We start from the raw sequence: 14,396 nt of genomic DNA, 5'->3' as shown, positions 1-14,396 counted from the left end.
TGATGGCTACTACGCTAACAAGTGGCAAGGAACTTAGGTAGATTATGTGTTGAGTTATGATATATTTGTGAAAAAAATATCTGGCATGACTTGTAACTTGTACTTCATTTTAAGGAGTAACATTTTTTAACGTTACTACCTACAATAAAACTGTACAGTGTGCATTGCGACGAAAAATGAAAACTATTTAAGCTTTCTTTTACAGCAAGACAATATGACAACCCGAGCATTTACATTTCAGACAATAATAATGTTATTGTTAAAGGATTTCAACCCTTTATTGCGATTATTAATCTAGCTACTTAGCGCAAGCGACTGCAACACGTGGCAGCATAACTCTAGTTGCATGGTTGCACAATTTACAGCACTTATTTCGCGTCGCGGGATAGTGCATCAACGGCGGTTCACCTCTTGTTTGATGCGGCGATGTTCCCCTGAAGTTTGGAGCTGAGAATCCGTAAGTAAATTGTACCGGATTTATTACATTAGGCTCGTTGATATGGTATATTCTTGACAGCATATCAAAGCTGACGTTTGAAGTTATTAGGAGTATATAACAGCGTGATATGAGTACGAATCATAAATTTGGGTTAAAGGGTTTACAGATATATTTTTTCCTATATGTTGTTTACATACAGCATTTCTTTGTCTGTAAGGGCAATGACATTGCGTACATTTTGTTTAAGGTATTTTAGGCCGCATTAACACCTATTAAATTACCTCAGCGTAACAAGAACCTCCTTTATATTTCATTATTTTTACAAGTCCTGTAAACTTTAGCTCAACCTTAAATATTTTTGCTCTTTAGTCCCTTATATTTACATGCGTAAAGCTACTTCCAATACTATTAAAGTCTTCAATCATTACATTGGCATCAACACTGTTATAGTAGAGCAACGTTATATATCTTTGACGATATCATTTTGAGATATGTATAATGACCGACTGTAGACCGAAGAGCGAAGTGACCGAAGAGCGTAGCGACCGAAGTGCGAAGCGACCGAAGAGCGAAGCGACCAAAAGGAGCAAAGCAACCGAAGAACCAAATGACCGAAGCATTATAACCTCGACACTTAAAATGAAGCACATATAGCCTCGACGCTGCGAAAATGGAGGCCTCGATACGATTATTGTGGAATTGTATAGTACATATAACTTAAAGTGCGGCATATATCTTCGTCACTGCGACAGCTGCGACAGCGGACCCCTTGACACAATTATTGTGGAGTAATGATAGCATCCTCACTATGACGTGGGGCAAACTTAGCCTCAACACTACGACAGCAGAGCCCTCGACACAATGATTGTGGAGTAATGATAGCCTCCTCACTATTAAAGTGGGGTACATATAGCCTCGACGCTGTGAAAGCGGAGCCCTCGACACAATATTGTGGAGTAATGATAGCCTCTTCACTATTAAAGTGGGGCAAATATGGCTTCAACGCTGTGAAAGCGGAGCCCTCGACACAATGACTGTGGAGTAATGATAGCCTCTTCACTATTAAAGTGGGGCAAATATAGCTTCGACGCTGTGAAAGCGGAGCACTCGACATAATGGTTGTGGAGTAATGATAGCCTCATCACTATTAAAGTGGGGCAAATATAGCTTCAACGCTGTTAAAGCGGAGCCCTCGACACAGTGATTGTGGAGTAATGATAGCCTCATCACTATTAAAGTGGGGCAAATATAGCTTCGACGCTGTTAAAGCGGAGCCCTCGACACAATGGTTGTGGAGTAATGATAGCCTCATCACTATTAAAGTGGGGCAAATATACCTTCAACGCTGTTAAAGCGGAGCCCTCGACACAATGATTGTGGAGAAATGATAGCCTCTTCACTATTAAAGTGGGGCAAATATAGCTTCGACGCTGTTAAAGCGGAGCCCTCGACACAATGGTTGTGGAGTAATGATAGCCTCATCACTATTAAAGTGGGGCAAATATAGCTTCGACGCTGTTAAAGCGGAGCCCTCGACACAATGATTGTGGAGTAATGATAGCCTCATCACTATTAAAGTGGGGCAAATATAGCTTCAACGCTGTTAAAGCGGAGCCCTCGACACAATGATTGTGGAGTAATGATAGCCTCATCACTATTAAAGTGGGGCAAATATAGCTTCGACGCTGTGAAAGCGGAGCCCTCGACACAATGGTTGTGGAGTAATGATAGCCTCTTCACTATTAAAGTGGGGCAAATATAACCTCGACGCTGTGAAAGCGGAGCCCTCGACACAATGATTGTGGAGTAATGATAGCCTCTTCACTATTAAAGTGGGGCAAATATAGTACCATGTCGACATCTCATTTATAAGAAAATATTTATTTAATATGTGTTTTAATTTTGAACTATTAATTAATGTGCATTATAAAATTACATTAAAACTTTAATCAACACAGTTAATACCGATTTTCTGTTTGATGAATATCTTGTTGCACAGTAAACCTAAGCTTCTAAGTACTCACGGAAAGGAGAATTATTATTAGACGGAGTCCACAATATTACACAAATCAAGTATATCTTTCCATAATATATTTCATTTTAAAATTATATTATATTATGTTAATCAAAGCTGTCTAATAATAACAAAGCGGGTAACTAACTGATGATCAAATTTAGGAGGCGACCACATCGATTGGACCCAAGACTCGACGATACCGCGATGTCCGATTAAAGCCTACTACCTAATCCGTCATGATCCATACGATAGATTCACTATGGCCCTCATATGGGGCATGGGGCGCACGGTATCGGAGCACGCATAGCACGTCCCGTTTGTATACGTCGATTAATGGCATTAAACACTTTAAACTGTCAGTCAGACTAAATAGTCTTCCAATGTCTTATAGATTGTGTATTGATTGACATTACTCCTGTATATTTATACCTATAGGTATCCTCATAAGACGCTCATTAAACTTGTTGGTACTGTGTATGTACATTTGCATAAAGACGCGTTTTGTTATCATTCATAGGCACTTATTACCAATCGGCAAGGATTACCATTGTTATCTGTTTTATTGTATGGTAGGGTAGATCGGACATGGTAAAAGCCGCTTTCGTGAAACGATTACCTAGTATATATTAACTTTATTCAGATATGGTTTGTATATTTAAATCTATACGCGAAAGCATCTCGTAAAAAAATAATTGTGAGTGAACATTGCATTTTATGCAATCATAAAATGAAATCTAAATAATATTATATTAGTAAATAATACTATAATAGTACGTATTACAATTATTTAAAGTTCAAATTGTAATCCCATAATCTATTTGTAGCCCCATACTTATTTTTTTTCGTAATTTATTTATTCAAAAAAGAAGGTAGTTGTTGTAAGTGATTTCGTATGAACGTAAAAATTACTTACTTGATTTCTTAGGTAATAAGTTTATTACGCTAAACGAATATACCTACAATTTCAAATTGAAAGTTTAACTGCCCTGTAAGTATGGCAAACGAGACTAGACTTGCCGAGCTGAATAAACATCAATTTTTCGTTCGAGGGTACGGCGGTCGGCAGTTCAAATAATGTTTTGATTCTATACTTCTTATTCAGCGCACAATAAACATTAATCGAAACACAATTAGGTACATATATTTAGAGGAACACTATTTTGGCGAAAATACGTGTGACTCGGACTAACACAAAAACATGTAATGAGTACTGGAGGAGCGATGTCGAAGCAGGAACGCAGCGTAGCGAGTGAGAGGGACAGCGCGAACTTGTTTTTTAAATACTATAATCTCTAAAATGTGTGACTTGGACTGCACGATAACGTGTACTGCTGCTAGTAAATTATATTTGTTGTCTTGGATTTGGATACGAAGTATAATTCCTTATGTTGGTGGTGTCGTTTTGTATGAATATTTCTTAGATACGAAAGAATGACGGTGACGCATTTACACTTGTTATTAAGGGCTCTATAGATCTTGCGATAAATTGTGTGCGTTTTTAGTTAGTTGTGCTTCGAGTTTTTACGTGTGTTGTGATATATGAAGAATAAAAAGAAGAAAGATTCTGTAATGAACACAAAAGTATTTTCTTTTCTAGTAAAGATAATTATGATATAATTTATTGCGGAAGCTAAATGAAATTCGTAATAGACCGAGTTATTGCATTTAGAACTGAATATTAACCACTGTCATGTTCATGTATGGAAAGAGGGGGAAAAAGAGGAACGTATTTAAGAAATTTATTGGAAACCATAATTTAATTTGACACAAAGATTGTAGAAGAATTAACATAGGACGAAGAAAACCTTATAATGATGATTAGCTAGTGTTCAAGATTTCATGGAGTGAAGTAAGTGTGAAAAGCAAAGTAAACGAGAAAAGCCCTGGAAGCGGACGCAGTCAAATACATTGTTCTGACCAATTACGCACCACTGCCGCCATAGACAGAAACAGATGGAGAAAGATCATAAGAGAGAAAGTGATGCAAAAGGCAGGCCATGACTTTCAATATTGGGGAATACGACACAGGGTGGAGAGGAGTGTAATATAAGTGCGATTTTGTATTTGTTTTTATCTCTTTCACGCGAATACCGTTTTATGATTAAAATAGATAAGGATGAATTTGTGAAGTGTTTAACCCATCATTTTAAAAAGATATATCAAAAAAAGTGTAGTGATAATGAATCGTTCGCGTGTGCGTGTTAATGTTCATGTTGTGTAAAATATTTAGTTATGTTTGCCGTGTCTGGATATCGTACAGTCTGTGGAGGCCTGATTTCAACCACAGAGAAGAATTATTGTTAAGTTGGGTAGCCTTAAGCCGAGTTAAGCCTACCAATGAACAGAACGGACCGAGTAGCCAACATGTAAGTCGCTTACGCTTAGTAGCGATCATAGCGCAACTGTCACTGTCGCACGAATATCGAAGAGTGAAAGAGAGACACAAAGCGTTTGGTTTTCGAAGCGATTTAGCAATTGTCACCTTGGCTGTTTTATACTCTATGTTTATCTTGATGGTCAAAATGGACAAAATGTAAAGAAAATAAATAAATTATAACCTACAAAATTGTTGGATAAGAAATTTGACGATAATTTGTTTTTATTTATTATACGCAAAGTTAAAGAAAGCAAAATTAAGAAACGTTCCATCATCAAGAGAAGAGGAAAGACTGAATAAATATCTCTCTAAGTTCTGTAAAGAATCTAAATTCCCATGATCCATGACAAGACAGCGTTATCGAAATAAAATTGATTGTGTAATCAATCCATCACTTCAAAGTAGTTACATGGGATCATCATACACGACAAGATGCCTCAAAGCATTTCACCAGCTTAGAAACAGGAGATAAGTCAATAATATGATACAAGTGACCCAGCATGCGAATGAGAATTTTGAAGAAAAGAATCATCATGTTGTCATATGATATAATATAAATGATTTCTACATCTACTGCCATGCGAAAGCCTACATCAGGGATTGTTACACTGTGTACTCGTGCGTTGTTTCTCACATCAATTCTTGCGACTATGGCCGGATCGTCGGACCAGTTTGTGGAGAAATTTATCTTCGTGCTTTACCAGTTCATGGTGACACTATAAGTGACTTATTAGTGGAAATTAGCCTAGAATCAAGGAGCAGTTTAAACTAGAAGAAGGAAAGTCTGCAGTAAAGAGTACATCATCTTTTGGAGGAACTTCATCAATATCATACATAACATAACATTTCCGTTCTATCTGTAATGAATATAAAATGATATGAAAGGAGGAATCTAGCAATTTCAGCAGGTAGAGAATGGAGAAATAAGAAAAAAAAAAGGGGGAGTGTTACTTGAAATTAAGAAAACCATTTATTGGAAGGATAATTACATATTGATGAGTATGATAGTAGAATGACAAACATTGATCAGTACTACTTCTGAATCACCTCTTCTAAGAAATGCCACAGTGTTTGAACTAACATTCACTGGACCAACGGCTCGAAAGGAAGCAGAGTTAACTTGGAAAGAAGAGAAGAAGCTTCTGAATTGACAAATCTGAAGAGAGTAATACTATTTCAGCAAGTTAATAAAGGGAACAGTTATGTTTTAAGTTTAAGTGCAGAAGTGTAAATATTATGTTTATTTAAATTTTTTTAATACATTTATAAGTTAGTTTGTAAGAATAGATTTTAAATTATTTTCCTTCTTAAATAAATAGTTTTGATAGTAAGGTCATTAGTGTTAGAGTAAATAAATATAAAATAATTTATTAATGAAGGTTTTATTCTGACTTATCATTAGTTTTCCTCCACAAAAAATAAATAAATAAATATGGTTGCCTTTGGTATAGGTCACTTTTATATTCCATCATGCATTTCTGTCTAGAGTCTGTCTGGTCTGGTGGGTAGTGACCCTACCTATTTTGAAGTCATTGAATCTGGGTTCGAATCCTGGTAAGTGTATTTAATTGTGTAAAGAACATGATATCTGTCTTAGAATCATGGGTGTTTTCTAAGCAACAAAGTGCATATGTATTTATCTATGTAAGTATATATTAGCTCAGTATCCATGGTACGAGTATAGTTTGGTACGGGACTAGGCCAGGTTGAGAAAAATTAAGCCCATAATATTTATTCATTTAATATTTAAAGAAATTAATCGACGTTAAGTCTTGACGGGATGCCTTTGATAATAAGGGCAGCGCTAATATTAAAACGGATCACTTATTTCGCAGCTACTGATATATCATATTTGGTTAAGTGGATCAAAGAATTGATTTTGAAGCAGAAGAAAGTGGGTTCGAAACCTACCTGTGTCATTTGAGATGTTACTTAGTTCTCCCGTTACTTATTTAGTTTTTGTTTTTCTCTATATTTTATTTATTATGTTTTTTGTAAAGGCTATTGTAAATAAATAATTTTTATTTTGGGAATTTAAGCCTACTTTAGCTCGCTTCTTTGTACATACCTTGAGCCTATATTTATCATATCCTAAGTACAACACTTCTATGTATGGAATATAGTATATAGTTCAATTTAAAAATACAAATAGATAAGAGGTTAATTTATACCAATTGTTTCATTCAATAATTGTTCTACGAGATAAACCCTCTAAATAACGTCACAAATAAGATAATAAGTCCGTAGTTCATGAATTTGTATTTTTAGTAAAAGAATTAATAAAGTTTAACTTTCTGCAGTTGATAAACAAATTTCTACATATGGTATTGTATGCCGGCAATAAAATTTCAATTGCAAAATTAAGTTTGTTTCCTAAAAAAAATTCATAAAACTTAATAGGATAAATATTAAGAATCGGATTTTTCATGCTAATATTGTACGGAACCCTTAGTACACTAGACTGATATATACACTAATGATTATTTGGTAAAGTTTCTTCAGAATAGATTAAATTGTGAAAGAAAATATTAAATCAAATGTGATTAATAAATGCCGTCGAACGAAAATATAAGCCATGTATTGTTCAGATTTAGGGGATTAATGTTGTATTTATTATGAGTTACCAGGGAATGTTTAAAATCGTCTGATTACGAGAACCGAGGATCTCCTAGCTGAAGGTAACTTTCAAGATAGCCACATCATTAGCAAGCAGAATAAACTCCGTGGTTCTACACAAGTTGGCGGGGGGGCTGATGAACGAGCGCAACCTACATTCCTGTCACCAGAACAAGGAACGTGAGCCATTTTCATTCATAATAATTTTAAATACATATCTATTTAGAAGACCAGTTAGAGTATTTATAATGAATATAATGTCTTTAATAACTTACAAAATTTTAAGTTACAATTTAACGCTAGATGTCACTGTACCCTCTCGATGTTCTCCTTAAGATTTTACTTAGTGCTAAAATATTTTAATTCTTAAAAACACCACGAGATGTCACTGTATTTACCACAAACTAATTAACGATATGATGAGTAGAATTATCCTTAAGGTAAATAAATTTATTTTTAGTTTCAGTATTTTTTCTATTCAATAATAGATGGTGCTGCAGACTGAGACACGAAACAATTTTAAGATATTATGTATTTTGTATAGTATTAAAATTATTATAGTGTTACTTCGTCTAGTTGACACTGGATGGTACTGTATGAGCTTTAAACTAGATAATGGAATGTAGGTAGAAGTTTTATATAATGTTAAGAGAATTTTTAATAGTTTTATGATTATTCGACAATAGATGTCACTAGTTTACTGTAAGTTAGGAAACTTAATTGAAACAAATTTTAATTTGTCTAGTTGGTAATAGACGTCGAAACTTGTAAAAAGTTTGCACATAAAAATTGATTTTAGTATTTTAAGCAATCGTATGCAAGATTTATTATACTTGTGATATGTGTTTTTCGGAGAAGTAAAATTCCTTTAGATTTCTGCCACAGTGGGTGCGGTGAACAGGCCAGGGAACTCGTGTAATCATTTACTTTTAAAATTCCTTATTTGAGCGAGTTTTCGGGCGTGGTAACTGCATTCATGATAGGCAAGATAATGTTTTGATATATGGTTTTGTTATATTATAATTAATGTATAGCTGGAATTTGCGCAACATTTATATTTATGGGGTACTTGGGTATAAACAGAAAAAATTTAAGTTGTTCACAGTTTTTTTAATTATTTCCGAAAGTTAAAAGTTAATTAAATATTCATGCGTTTAGGAAATTTAATTTATTTTGACCATGTTTATAACGATTTTGTGTTTTTAAACGAAATAGTGAGATAAGCAATGACAGTGTAGGCAAATGTTAGGGAAATATACTAACTTGACAGTGTAGGTAGGCAGACTGATGACTTATGCTTCTTTACGATACATATGGTGCTACTTTACCGCACTAGTGCGAAAATTAGCATATTACATTACTGTGTCAAATATTTAAGGGGCCATATGTATTGTAAAACGTAGTACGATACACGTGCGAGTGGGTGATCCGTGACTCGTGTTGATTAGAGCACTTTCTTCGGTTGTGTTTTGATTTATCGCCGTTCGTTTCGAGTTTCCTATTTTTCGCGCTTGTATCGTAATATACTATTATAGTAATGACTGAATGATTTCTGTGTAGGAGAGTTTTTTTTGTTTAATGATACAATATCTGGAATATGGTCATCAAAGTTATGGATATTTCGAATGATTGAGCTTAGGGACGGGAAGGAAGGGGTCGTAAAGGGACATCAACGATCATTGTCAAGGAAAAGTTGGTGCTAGGATAGAAGATACCAGTTTTAGGAGTATTTCTTTGACAATGAGACACTCAACACGCGGTGATGATTAAAAATCCACACATCCTGTATTCGGATGTGGGAGAATCAATGAAGAATATTTTGATCTTTCAAGTATTTAGTAATTGATTTGCCTACATTTGAGTGGGGACATTACGCCATAAAAGGTGATACTAGTTGATTTGATGAGAATTGCGGACTGGTTGTTGGTTCATGGGAATATTATTGTGGGAGGTTATATATCATAAAAGGAATGGTCATTTTTGGAGAAGACTACCTTGTCTCATCGTTAGTCCGGACAATGTGGATGCGATATTTGTATGTCAAAAAAAATTGGCTTAAGGATATCAAACGAGTGGGCAGAGTAAGTTTCTATTAGAGATTACGAGAATTCACACTTTCGTACTTCATCTGAGAGTGGACATTCTGGCTTCCTTATAATCTTGCCTCATGAAACTAATTAAACCTTAAAGACTGGGATTCCTCTTCATAATTAGCTGGTTATTACTGAGTAATGGTCATTTTACATATCACACTTATAATTTTACTCTTTTTGATGCTGCTGTCAACTTTTTGATTGATGGTTATTCAGATAGGGTGAAATCACACTTGGTGGGTGAAATATCGATAACTTTATCATTTTGGGGTGCGAGATGTTTTCTGTTTGAAGAAATAATATCCTTCGCGCGTCAAACATCACGAAGGGCAGACTGTAAGAGACATAGGGACATATAATTGTATATAGGAATACTTTTGTTAATACTGAGCTGGATAGGAAATCAAATATCACAAAGGGTTCATTGACATTATTAATTAAAGAATTTAATGTTTGTATGTATGCGGGATAGTATTAAATAAACTGGGATTGCAGAGAATTTCATAGGAAGACTAGTCTCTTCACATAAGGTTGAAACATAATCATGTAAAACGAAGTTATGTATGTAACTTTTGCATAGATGGTTTCTGAACAATTGGAAACTTAATTATGTTAATTACTATAAAACTAGAGAATCATATTATGTATTTACCCTGAAAATTGTGTTAAGTATGAAACTGAAACTCCAAATAAATAATATTATAAGCTAAATTGTACATAGGAAAATATTTGACAGAATGTAAACATTTAAACCCTAAAATTGTCTAACCCTGAATTTCACTGAGAAATCAAGGTGGTTTAAATAGATAAAAGAAGAATATTCCAGTTGATTTATATAGAATATTATATGTAAAGTCAGACAGTTATTTAAGAAAGTGATCTCCTACTCTTACTAATAAGAGATAAACAAGAAAAGTTTCAAATGATAAAAATTATAGGAAATTGAGAGATTCTAAGCTAACTGATGCTGTATAAAATTAGGACACATGTTTTAAGAGATAATTCTAGCTATAATTAATAAAGGAAATAGTAGGACATACAGGAAAACATGTAAATAATAAATTAGGTTATTATTTGTTCATGTAAAATTCAAATGTTAAAAATTATGAAAAATTGGGGTTTTTGAAGTTAAATGAAGCTGTAGAAAATTAGAATATATGGTTAAAAGATAATTTCAGTCATAATTAATAGTGGAAATAACAGGAAATTCGAGAAAACATGATAAAAATTATTCTAGGTTATTTTCTTCATAACTTCAAAAATACGCGATTTCAAAGAAGGAAGTTTATTAAAAATTGTTAGTAAATAATAAATATATCTGATTTAGTATTAAATTTTATTAAAAATCAAGTATTTTACTTAAAAATTAGAAAAAACAAATCCCATAGGAAAAATTCCGAATAAATGAGTTATTTAAAAATGAATCTTAAGTTCATACACAGTAAGTTCAAATTCGCTTGCACTCTGGAGCCAAAATGTCGTCGATGAAAAGTTAGAAGAGTACAGAAGATACTTTGGGCGACAAACGCAACGAAGAGAGCGATCGAGACGATCAGGACGAAATGAACGTTGTAATACTAAAATTTAGAGGGTATAAATAGGAAGAGCCAAGCTAGTGGAATTCATTCAGTCTCCAGCAGCGGGAAAGAGAAGACCTCCAATAGAAGAAGGAAAACCAGCGGAGCCGAAGACGGAAGATCTACACAGGACTGGAGCAGCCAGCGGAGCCCTACGGAGGACCGGAGCAGCCAGCGGAGCCCTACGGAGGACCAGAGCAGCCAACGGAGCCCTACGGAGGACCGGAGCAGCCAACGGAGCCCTACGGAGGACCGTAGCAGCCAGCGGAGCCCTACGGAAGACCGAAGCAGCCAGCAGAGTCAGCAGAGCTCCCGGCTGAACTTCACAGGTTGTAGTCCTCGAGAGTCCGGTGAGTGATTATGTTTTCACTTAGACTGAGTATATTAATATTTCAACCTTCGAGTGTAACTTAGAATTTTAGAGGCAAATCTAAATAATTTACAGTTATTTAAGTTTCATTCAATGTTTAGAATGAATTGTTTGAGAGTGGTCTTGAATAATGTAGAAAATTATATAGAGAAGGATATTAATGTTGGCTACGCGAATTATTTATCTCTCTTTTTAGGGAGATATCTATTTAAATTTATGTGTGAGCTTATATTCTGCTAATCTGAATATTTGTTGATGAATTTACAAATAATGAAGTATCTCTAAGCTTTGCCATAGCAAAATTATATGTTATATTGGAAACAACTGAAAAATATATCTAGATCTAATATATGATCTCACTTTGGATAAAATATATCTAAGAGAATGAACATGGTTGGAAAAGGGCCTTGCAAAATTGAATAAGATATCTGGAATGAGAAACTATTCTAAGGTTCAATTCAGAATTCAAACTTATAGTGTACATCAGGTAAGCAAAGCATTCCTGAAAGTTTATGGATGTAATAAAATCTCATCTATACTCTTGAGTACTATGCTATAACAAGAGAATCTGGAGTTTGAATTGAATCAGGGTTTATCTATTATGTATTTATATTTTGGCTTTTTCTAATTTGTTTGTTTAGTGAGGTCTATGTAATGAGGATAGTAGTTTTGTAATGGCAAGTAAATTTAAACGGTTATTAATAAGAGTCATAAGGTTATAACATAAAATTGATTGAGGAAACTACCGGATCCAATGTGTTTTCAGGGCGTAGATTCAAAGCTTTTCTCCTATCATCTACAGAAGCACTCTACTAAGAAACTGTAGAATTATATAAATTATTTTTAGATAGTAAGCATGAGTGTTAGAAAACTAGCTTCAACTAGAGTCATAGTATTAGAAATCTCTCTCGTTGTGTCGCGTTGTTAGGCATCTGATAGGTTTCTTGTGGTTTTCTTCCTATCAGTATGTAAGTTTCGAAGACACAGTAAACTCCTTCACTTAGTTAGTCGACAGGCAGGTAATGTTAGGGACTAAAACCAATCAAACTTAATAAAATAAAACTCTTCAACTCTTAAATATAACTAAAATAAGTATAAAATCATCTTCTGATAAATAAATGCTTTAAAACCCTATCCTGTTGTTTGCTTTAGCGACTATCCCTACTTTCCTAAAGAACTTGGTGTTATTAATGGACACAACTTAGGGATCCTAACGATACCACTACGATCTACTCCTGGCCATAGTTATAAGTAAGACTGCAAAGCAAGGAACTAACGACTCATTGGGAGTAGGTAAAAGATGGTAAGTTTTTAGGTTATCTTTATTTAATGAATTTTTCTGGCTCAGTGGGTGTATTTTAGCTAAAGGGGTAAGTAAAGGGGTGGGTTTTCTACATGCTGTTATGAGGAATAGACAATATAGACTTTTCTTGAAATCTTTTATGTATGTTCTTATATTCGTGTTAATGAATTCATAAATGACAGATAACAGTAGAGGAGTAGGAAAATGAGTTAAAAGTACTCAGATCACTGTACTCATTACGAATCTCATAACACAAATGCCTACTCATGCGTGCATGAGAGGAGTTCTGTGCCCAGCAGGATATAAATAGGCTGAGATAATTATTAATCTCGCCTACTCTCTTGAGAAAAGCATTTATACTTTTAAAATCAGATTTTATATTAATTTCTCATAAGTCGCGTTTCGCTCTTACCTACTAATGTTTTATAGGTGTGCTATCAAATTGTCGCTCCTGACAAGACGGTACTTACTTTTTCTGGCTATTTTGAATAAGAACATAAAATGGTAGTTAGCGTTCATATTCTAAAATAATCTGCTTACATTTAATTTCTCAAGTAAAACTTGTCTGCATACAGCCACACTCCGGCCACAAAGTGGAATATTAGCGGGAACTCCTAGAACAGGCCATTTGCTATCAGCGATGGCCTAAACAACCACTGAAGATTGATGGCCGGCCTAGCTCCAGGTCCGACTGCACTGAACCACAGGGCGAAACATCTTAAGAGTCGTTGTTAACAATCTATCGTTGTGTCTTCAATTAGTTTAGGGAGGGAAAATAATATAAAAAGAGAATAACAACTGTCAGTACAAATTTATTATATTAAACTTAATTCTACATTTGTAGGTATGATTATAAACACCCATAGTTATAATTTAACGAAAATAAATCAATGACAAGACTGATTTTTGAAGACTGTCCATACTGACAGATATTGGCCATAATGAAAACTTAACTTTTATTATGGGGACCAACCACGAAATCGAGAGCGAAAAACAGTTTTGTAGAAAACATCAACATAATGCATGAAACAGCCTCGATTGGAACCATCAGCTTGATGTAAAAACGCGTTTTATATAATTCAATTTTATCTAATTACGAGAGCCGGCTTTTAAGTCCTGTCGTTTGTAATGCAAAATTAATTAAAACACTAATTCCTATCAGGTTTGATTTTAAATAAAATGAATATATAATAACCGAACCGAACCGATTTTTTTTTATAAAACTTTACAAGCCGCAATTAATACATTTTGTTTTATACATAAGTCAAAAGACAAACGGTTAACAACGAATTGAGACTTGTAACGTATTCATGGATAACCATAAGACTACAGCAGCGAATCAATGAAGATCGCCATACCGTCATATAAAAGCCGCTGTAGGTATTTCGGGGACAATCATTTAAGGATGTCCAGCCGGGTTTGCTTACTGCTGACCAAATAACGGCACGCGTGCAGTGAATCGACCGAAACGATATAATATACACTGCGTTGGTTGATCCACGGGATCCTTGGATCTATTGAATACGGAATATTTTCCAGTGATATTTGTGACGATCCATGGCTAAAGGTACATTATGGCGGTTGGCGCCTATTAGGCGAAGCTT

This window comes from Cydia pomonella, chromosome 4 (assembly GCF_033807575.1).
Source record: "Cydia pomonella isolate Wapato2018A chromosome 4, ilCydPomo1, whole genome shotgun sequence".
In the NCBI taxonomy this organism is placed as follows: Eukaryota; Metazoa; Arthropoda; class Insecta; order Lepidoptera; family Tortricidae; genus Cydia; species Cydia pomonella.
Note: the sequence above shows the minus strand (reverse complement) of the source record.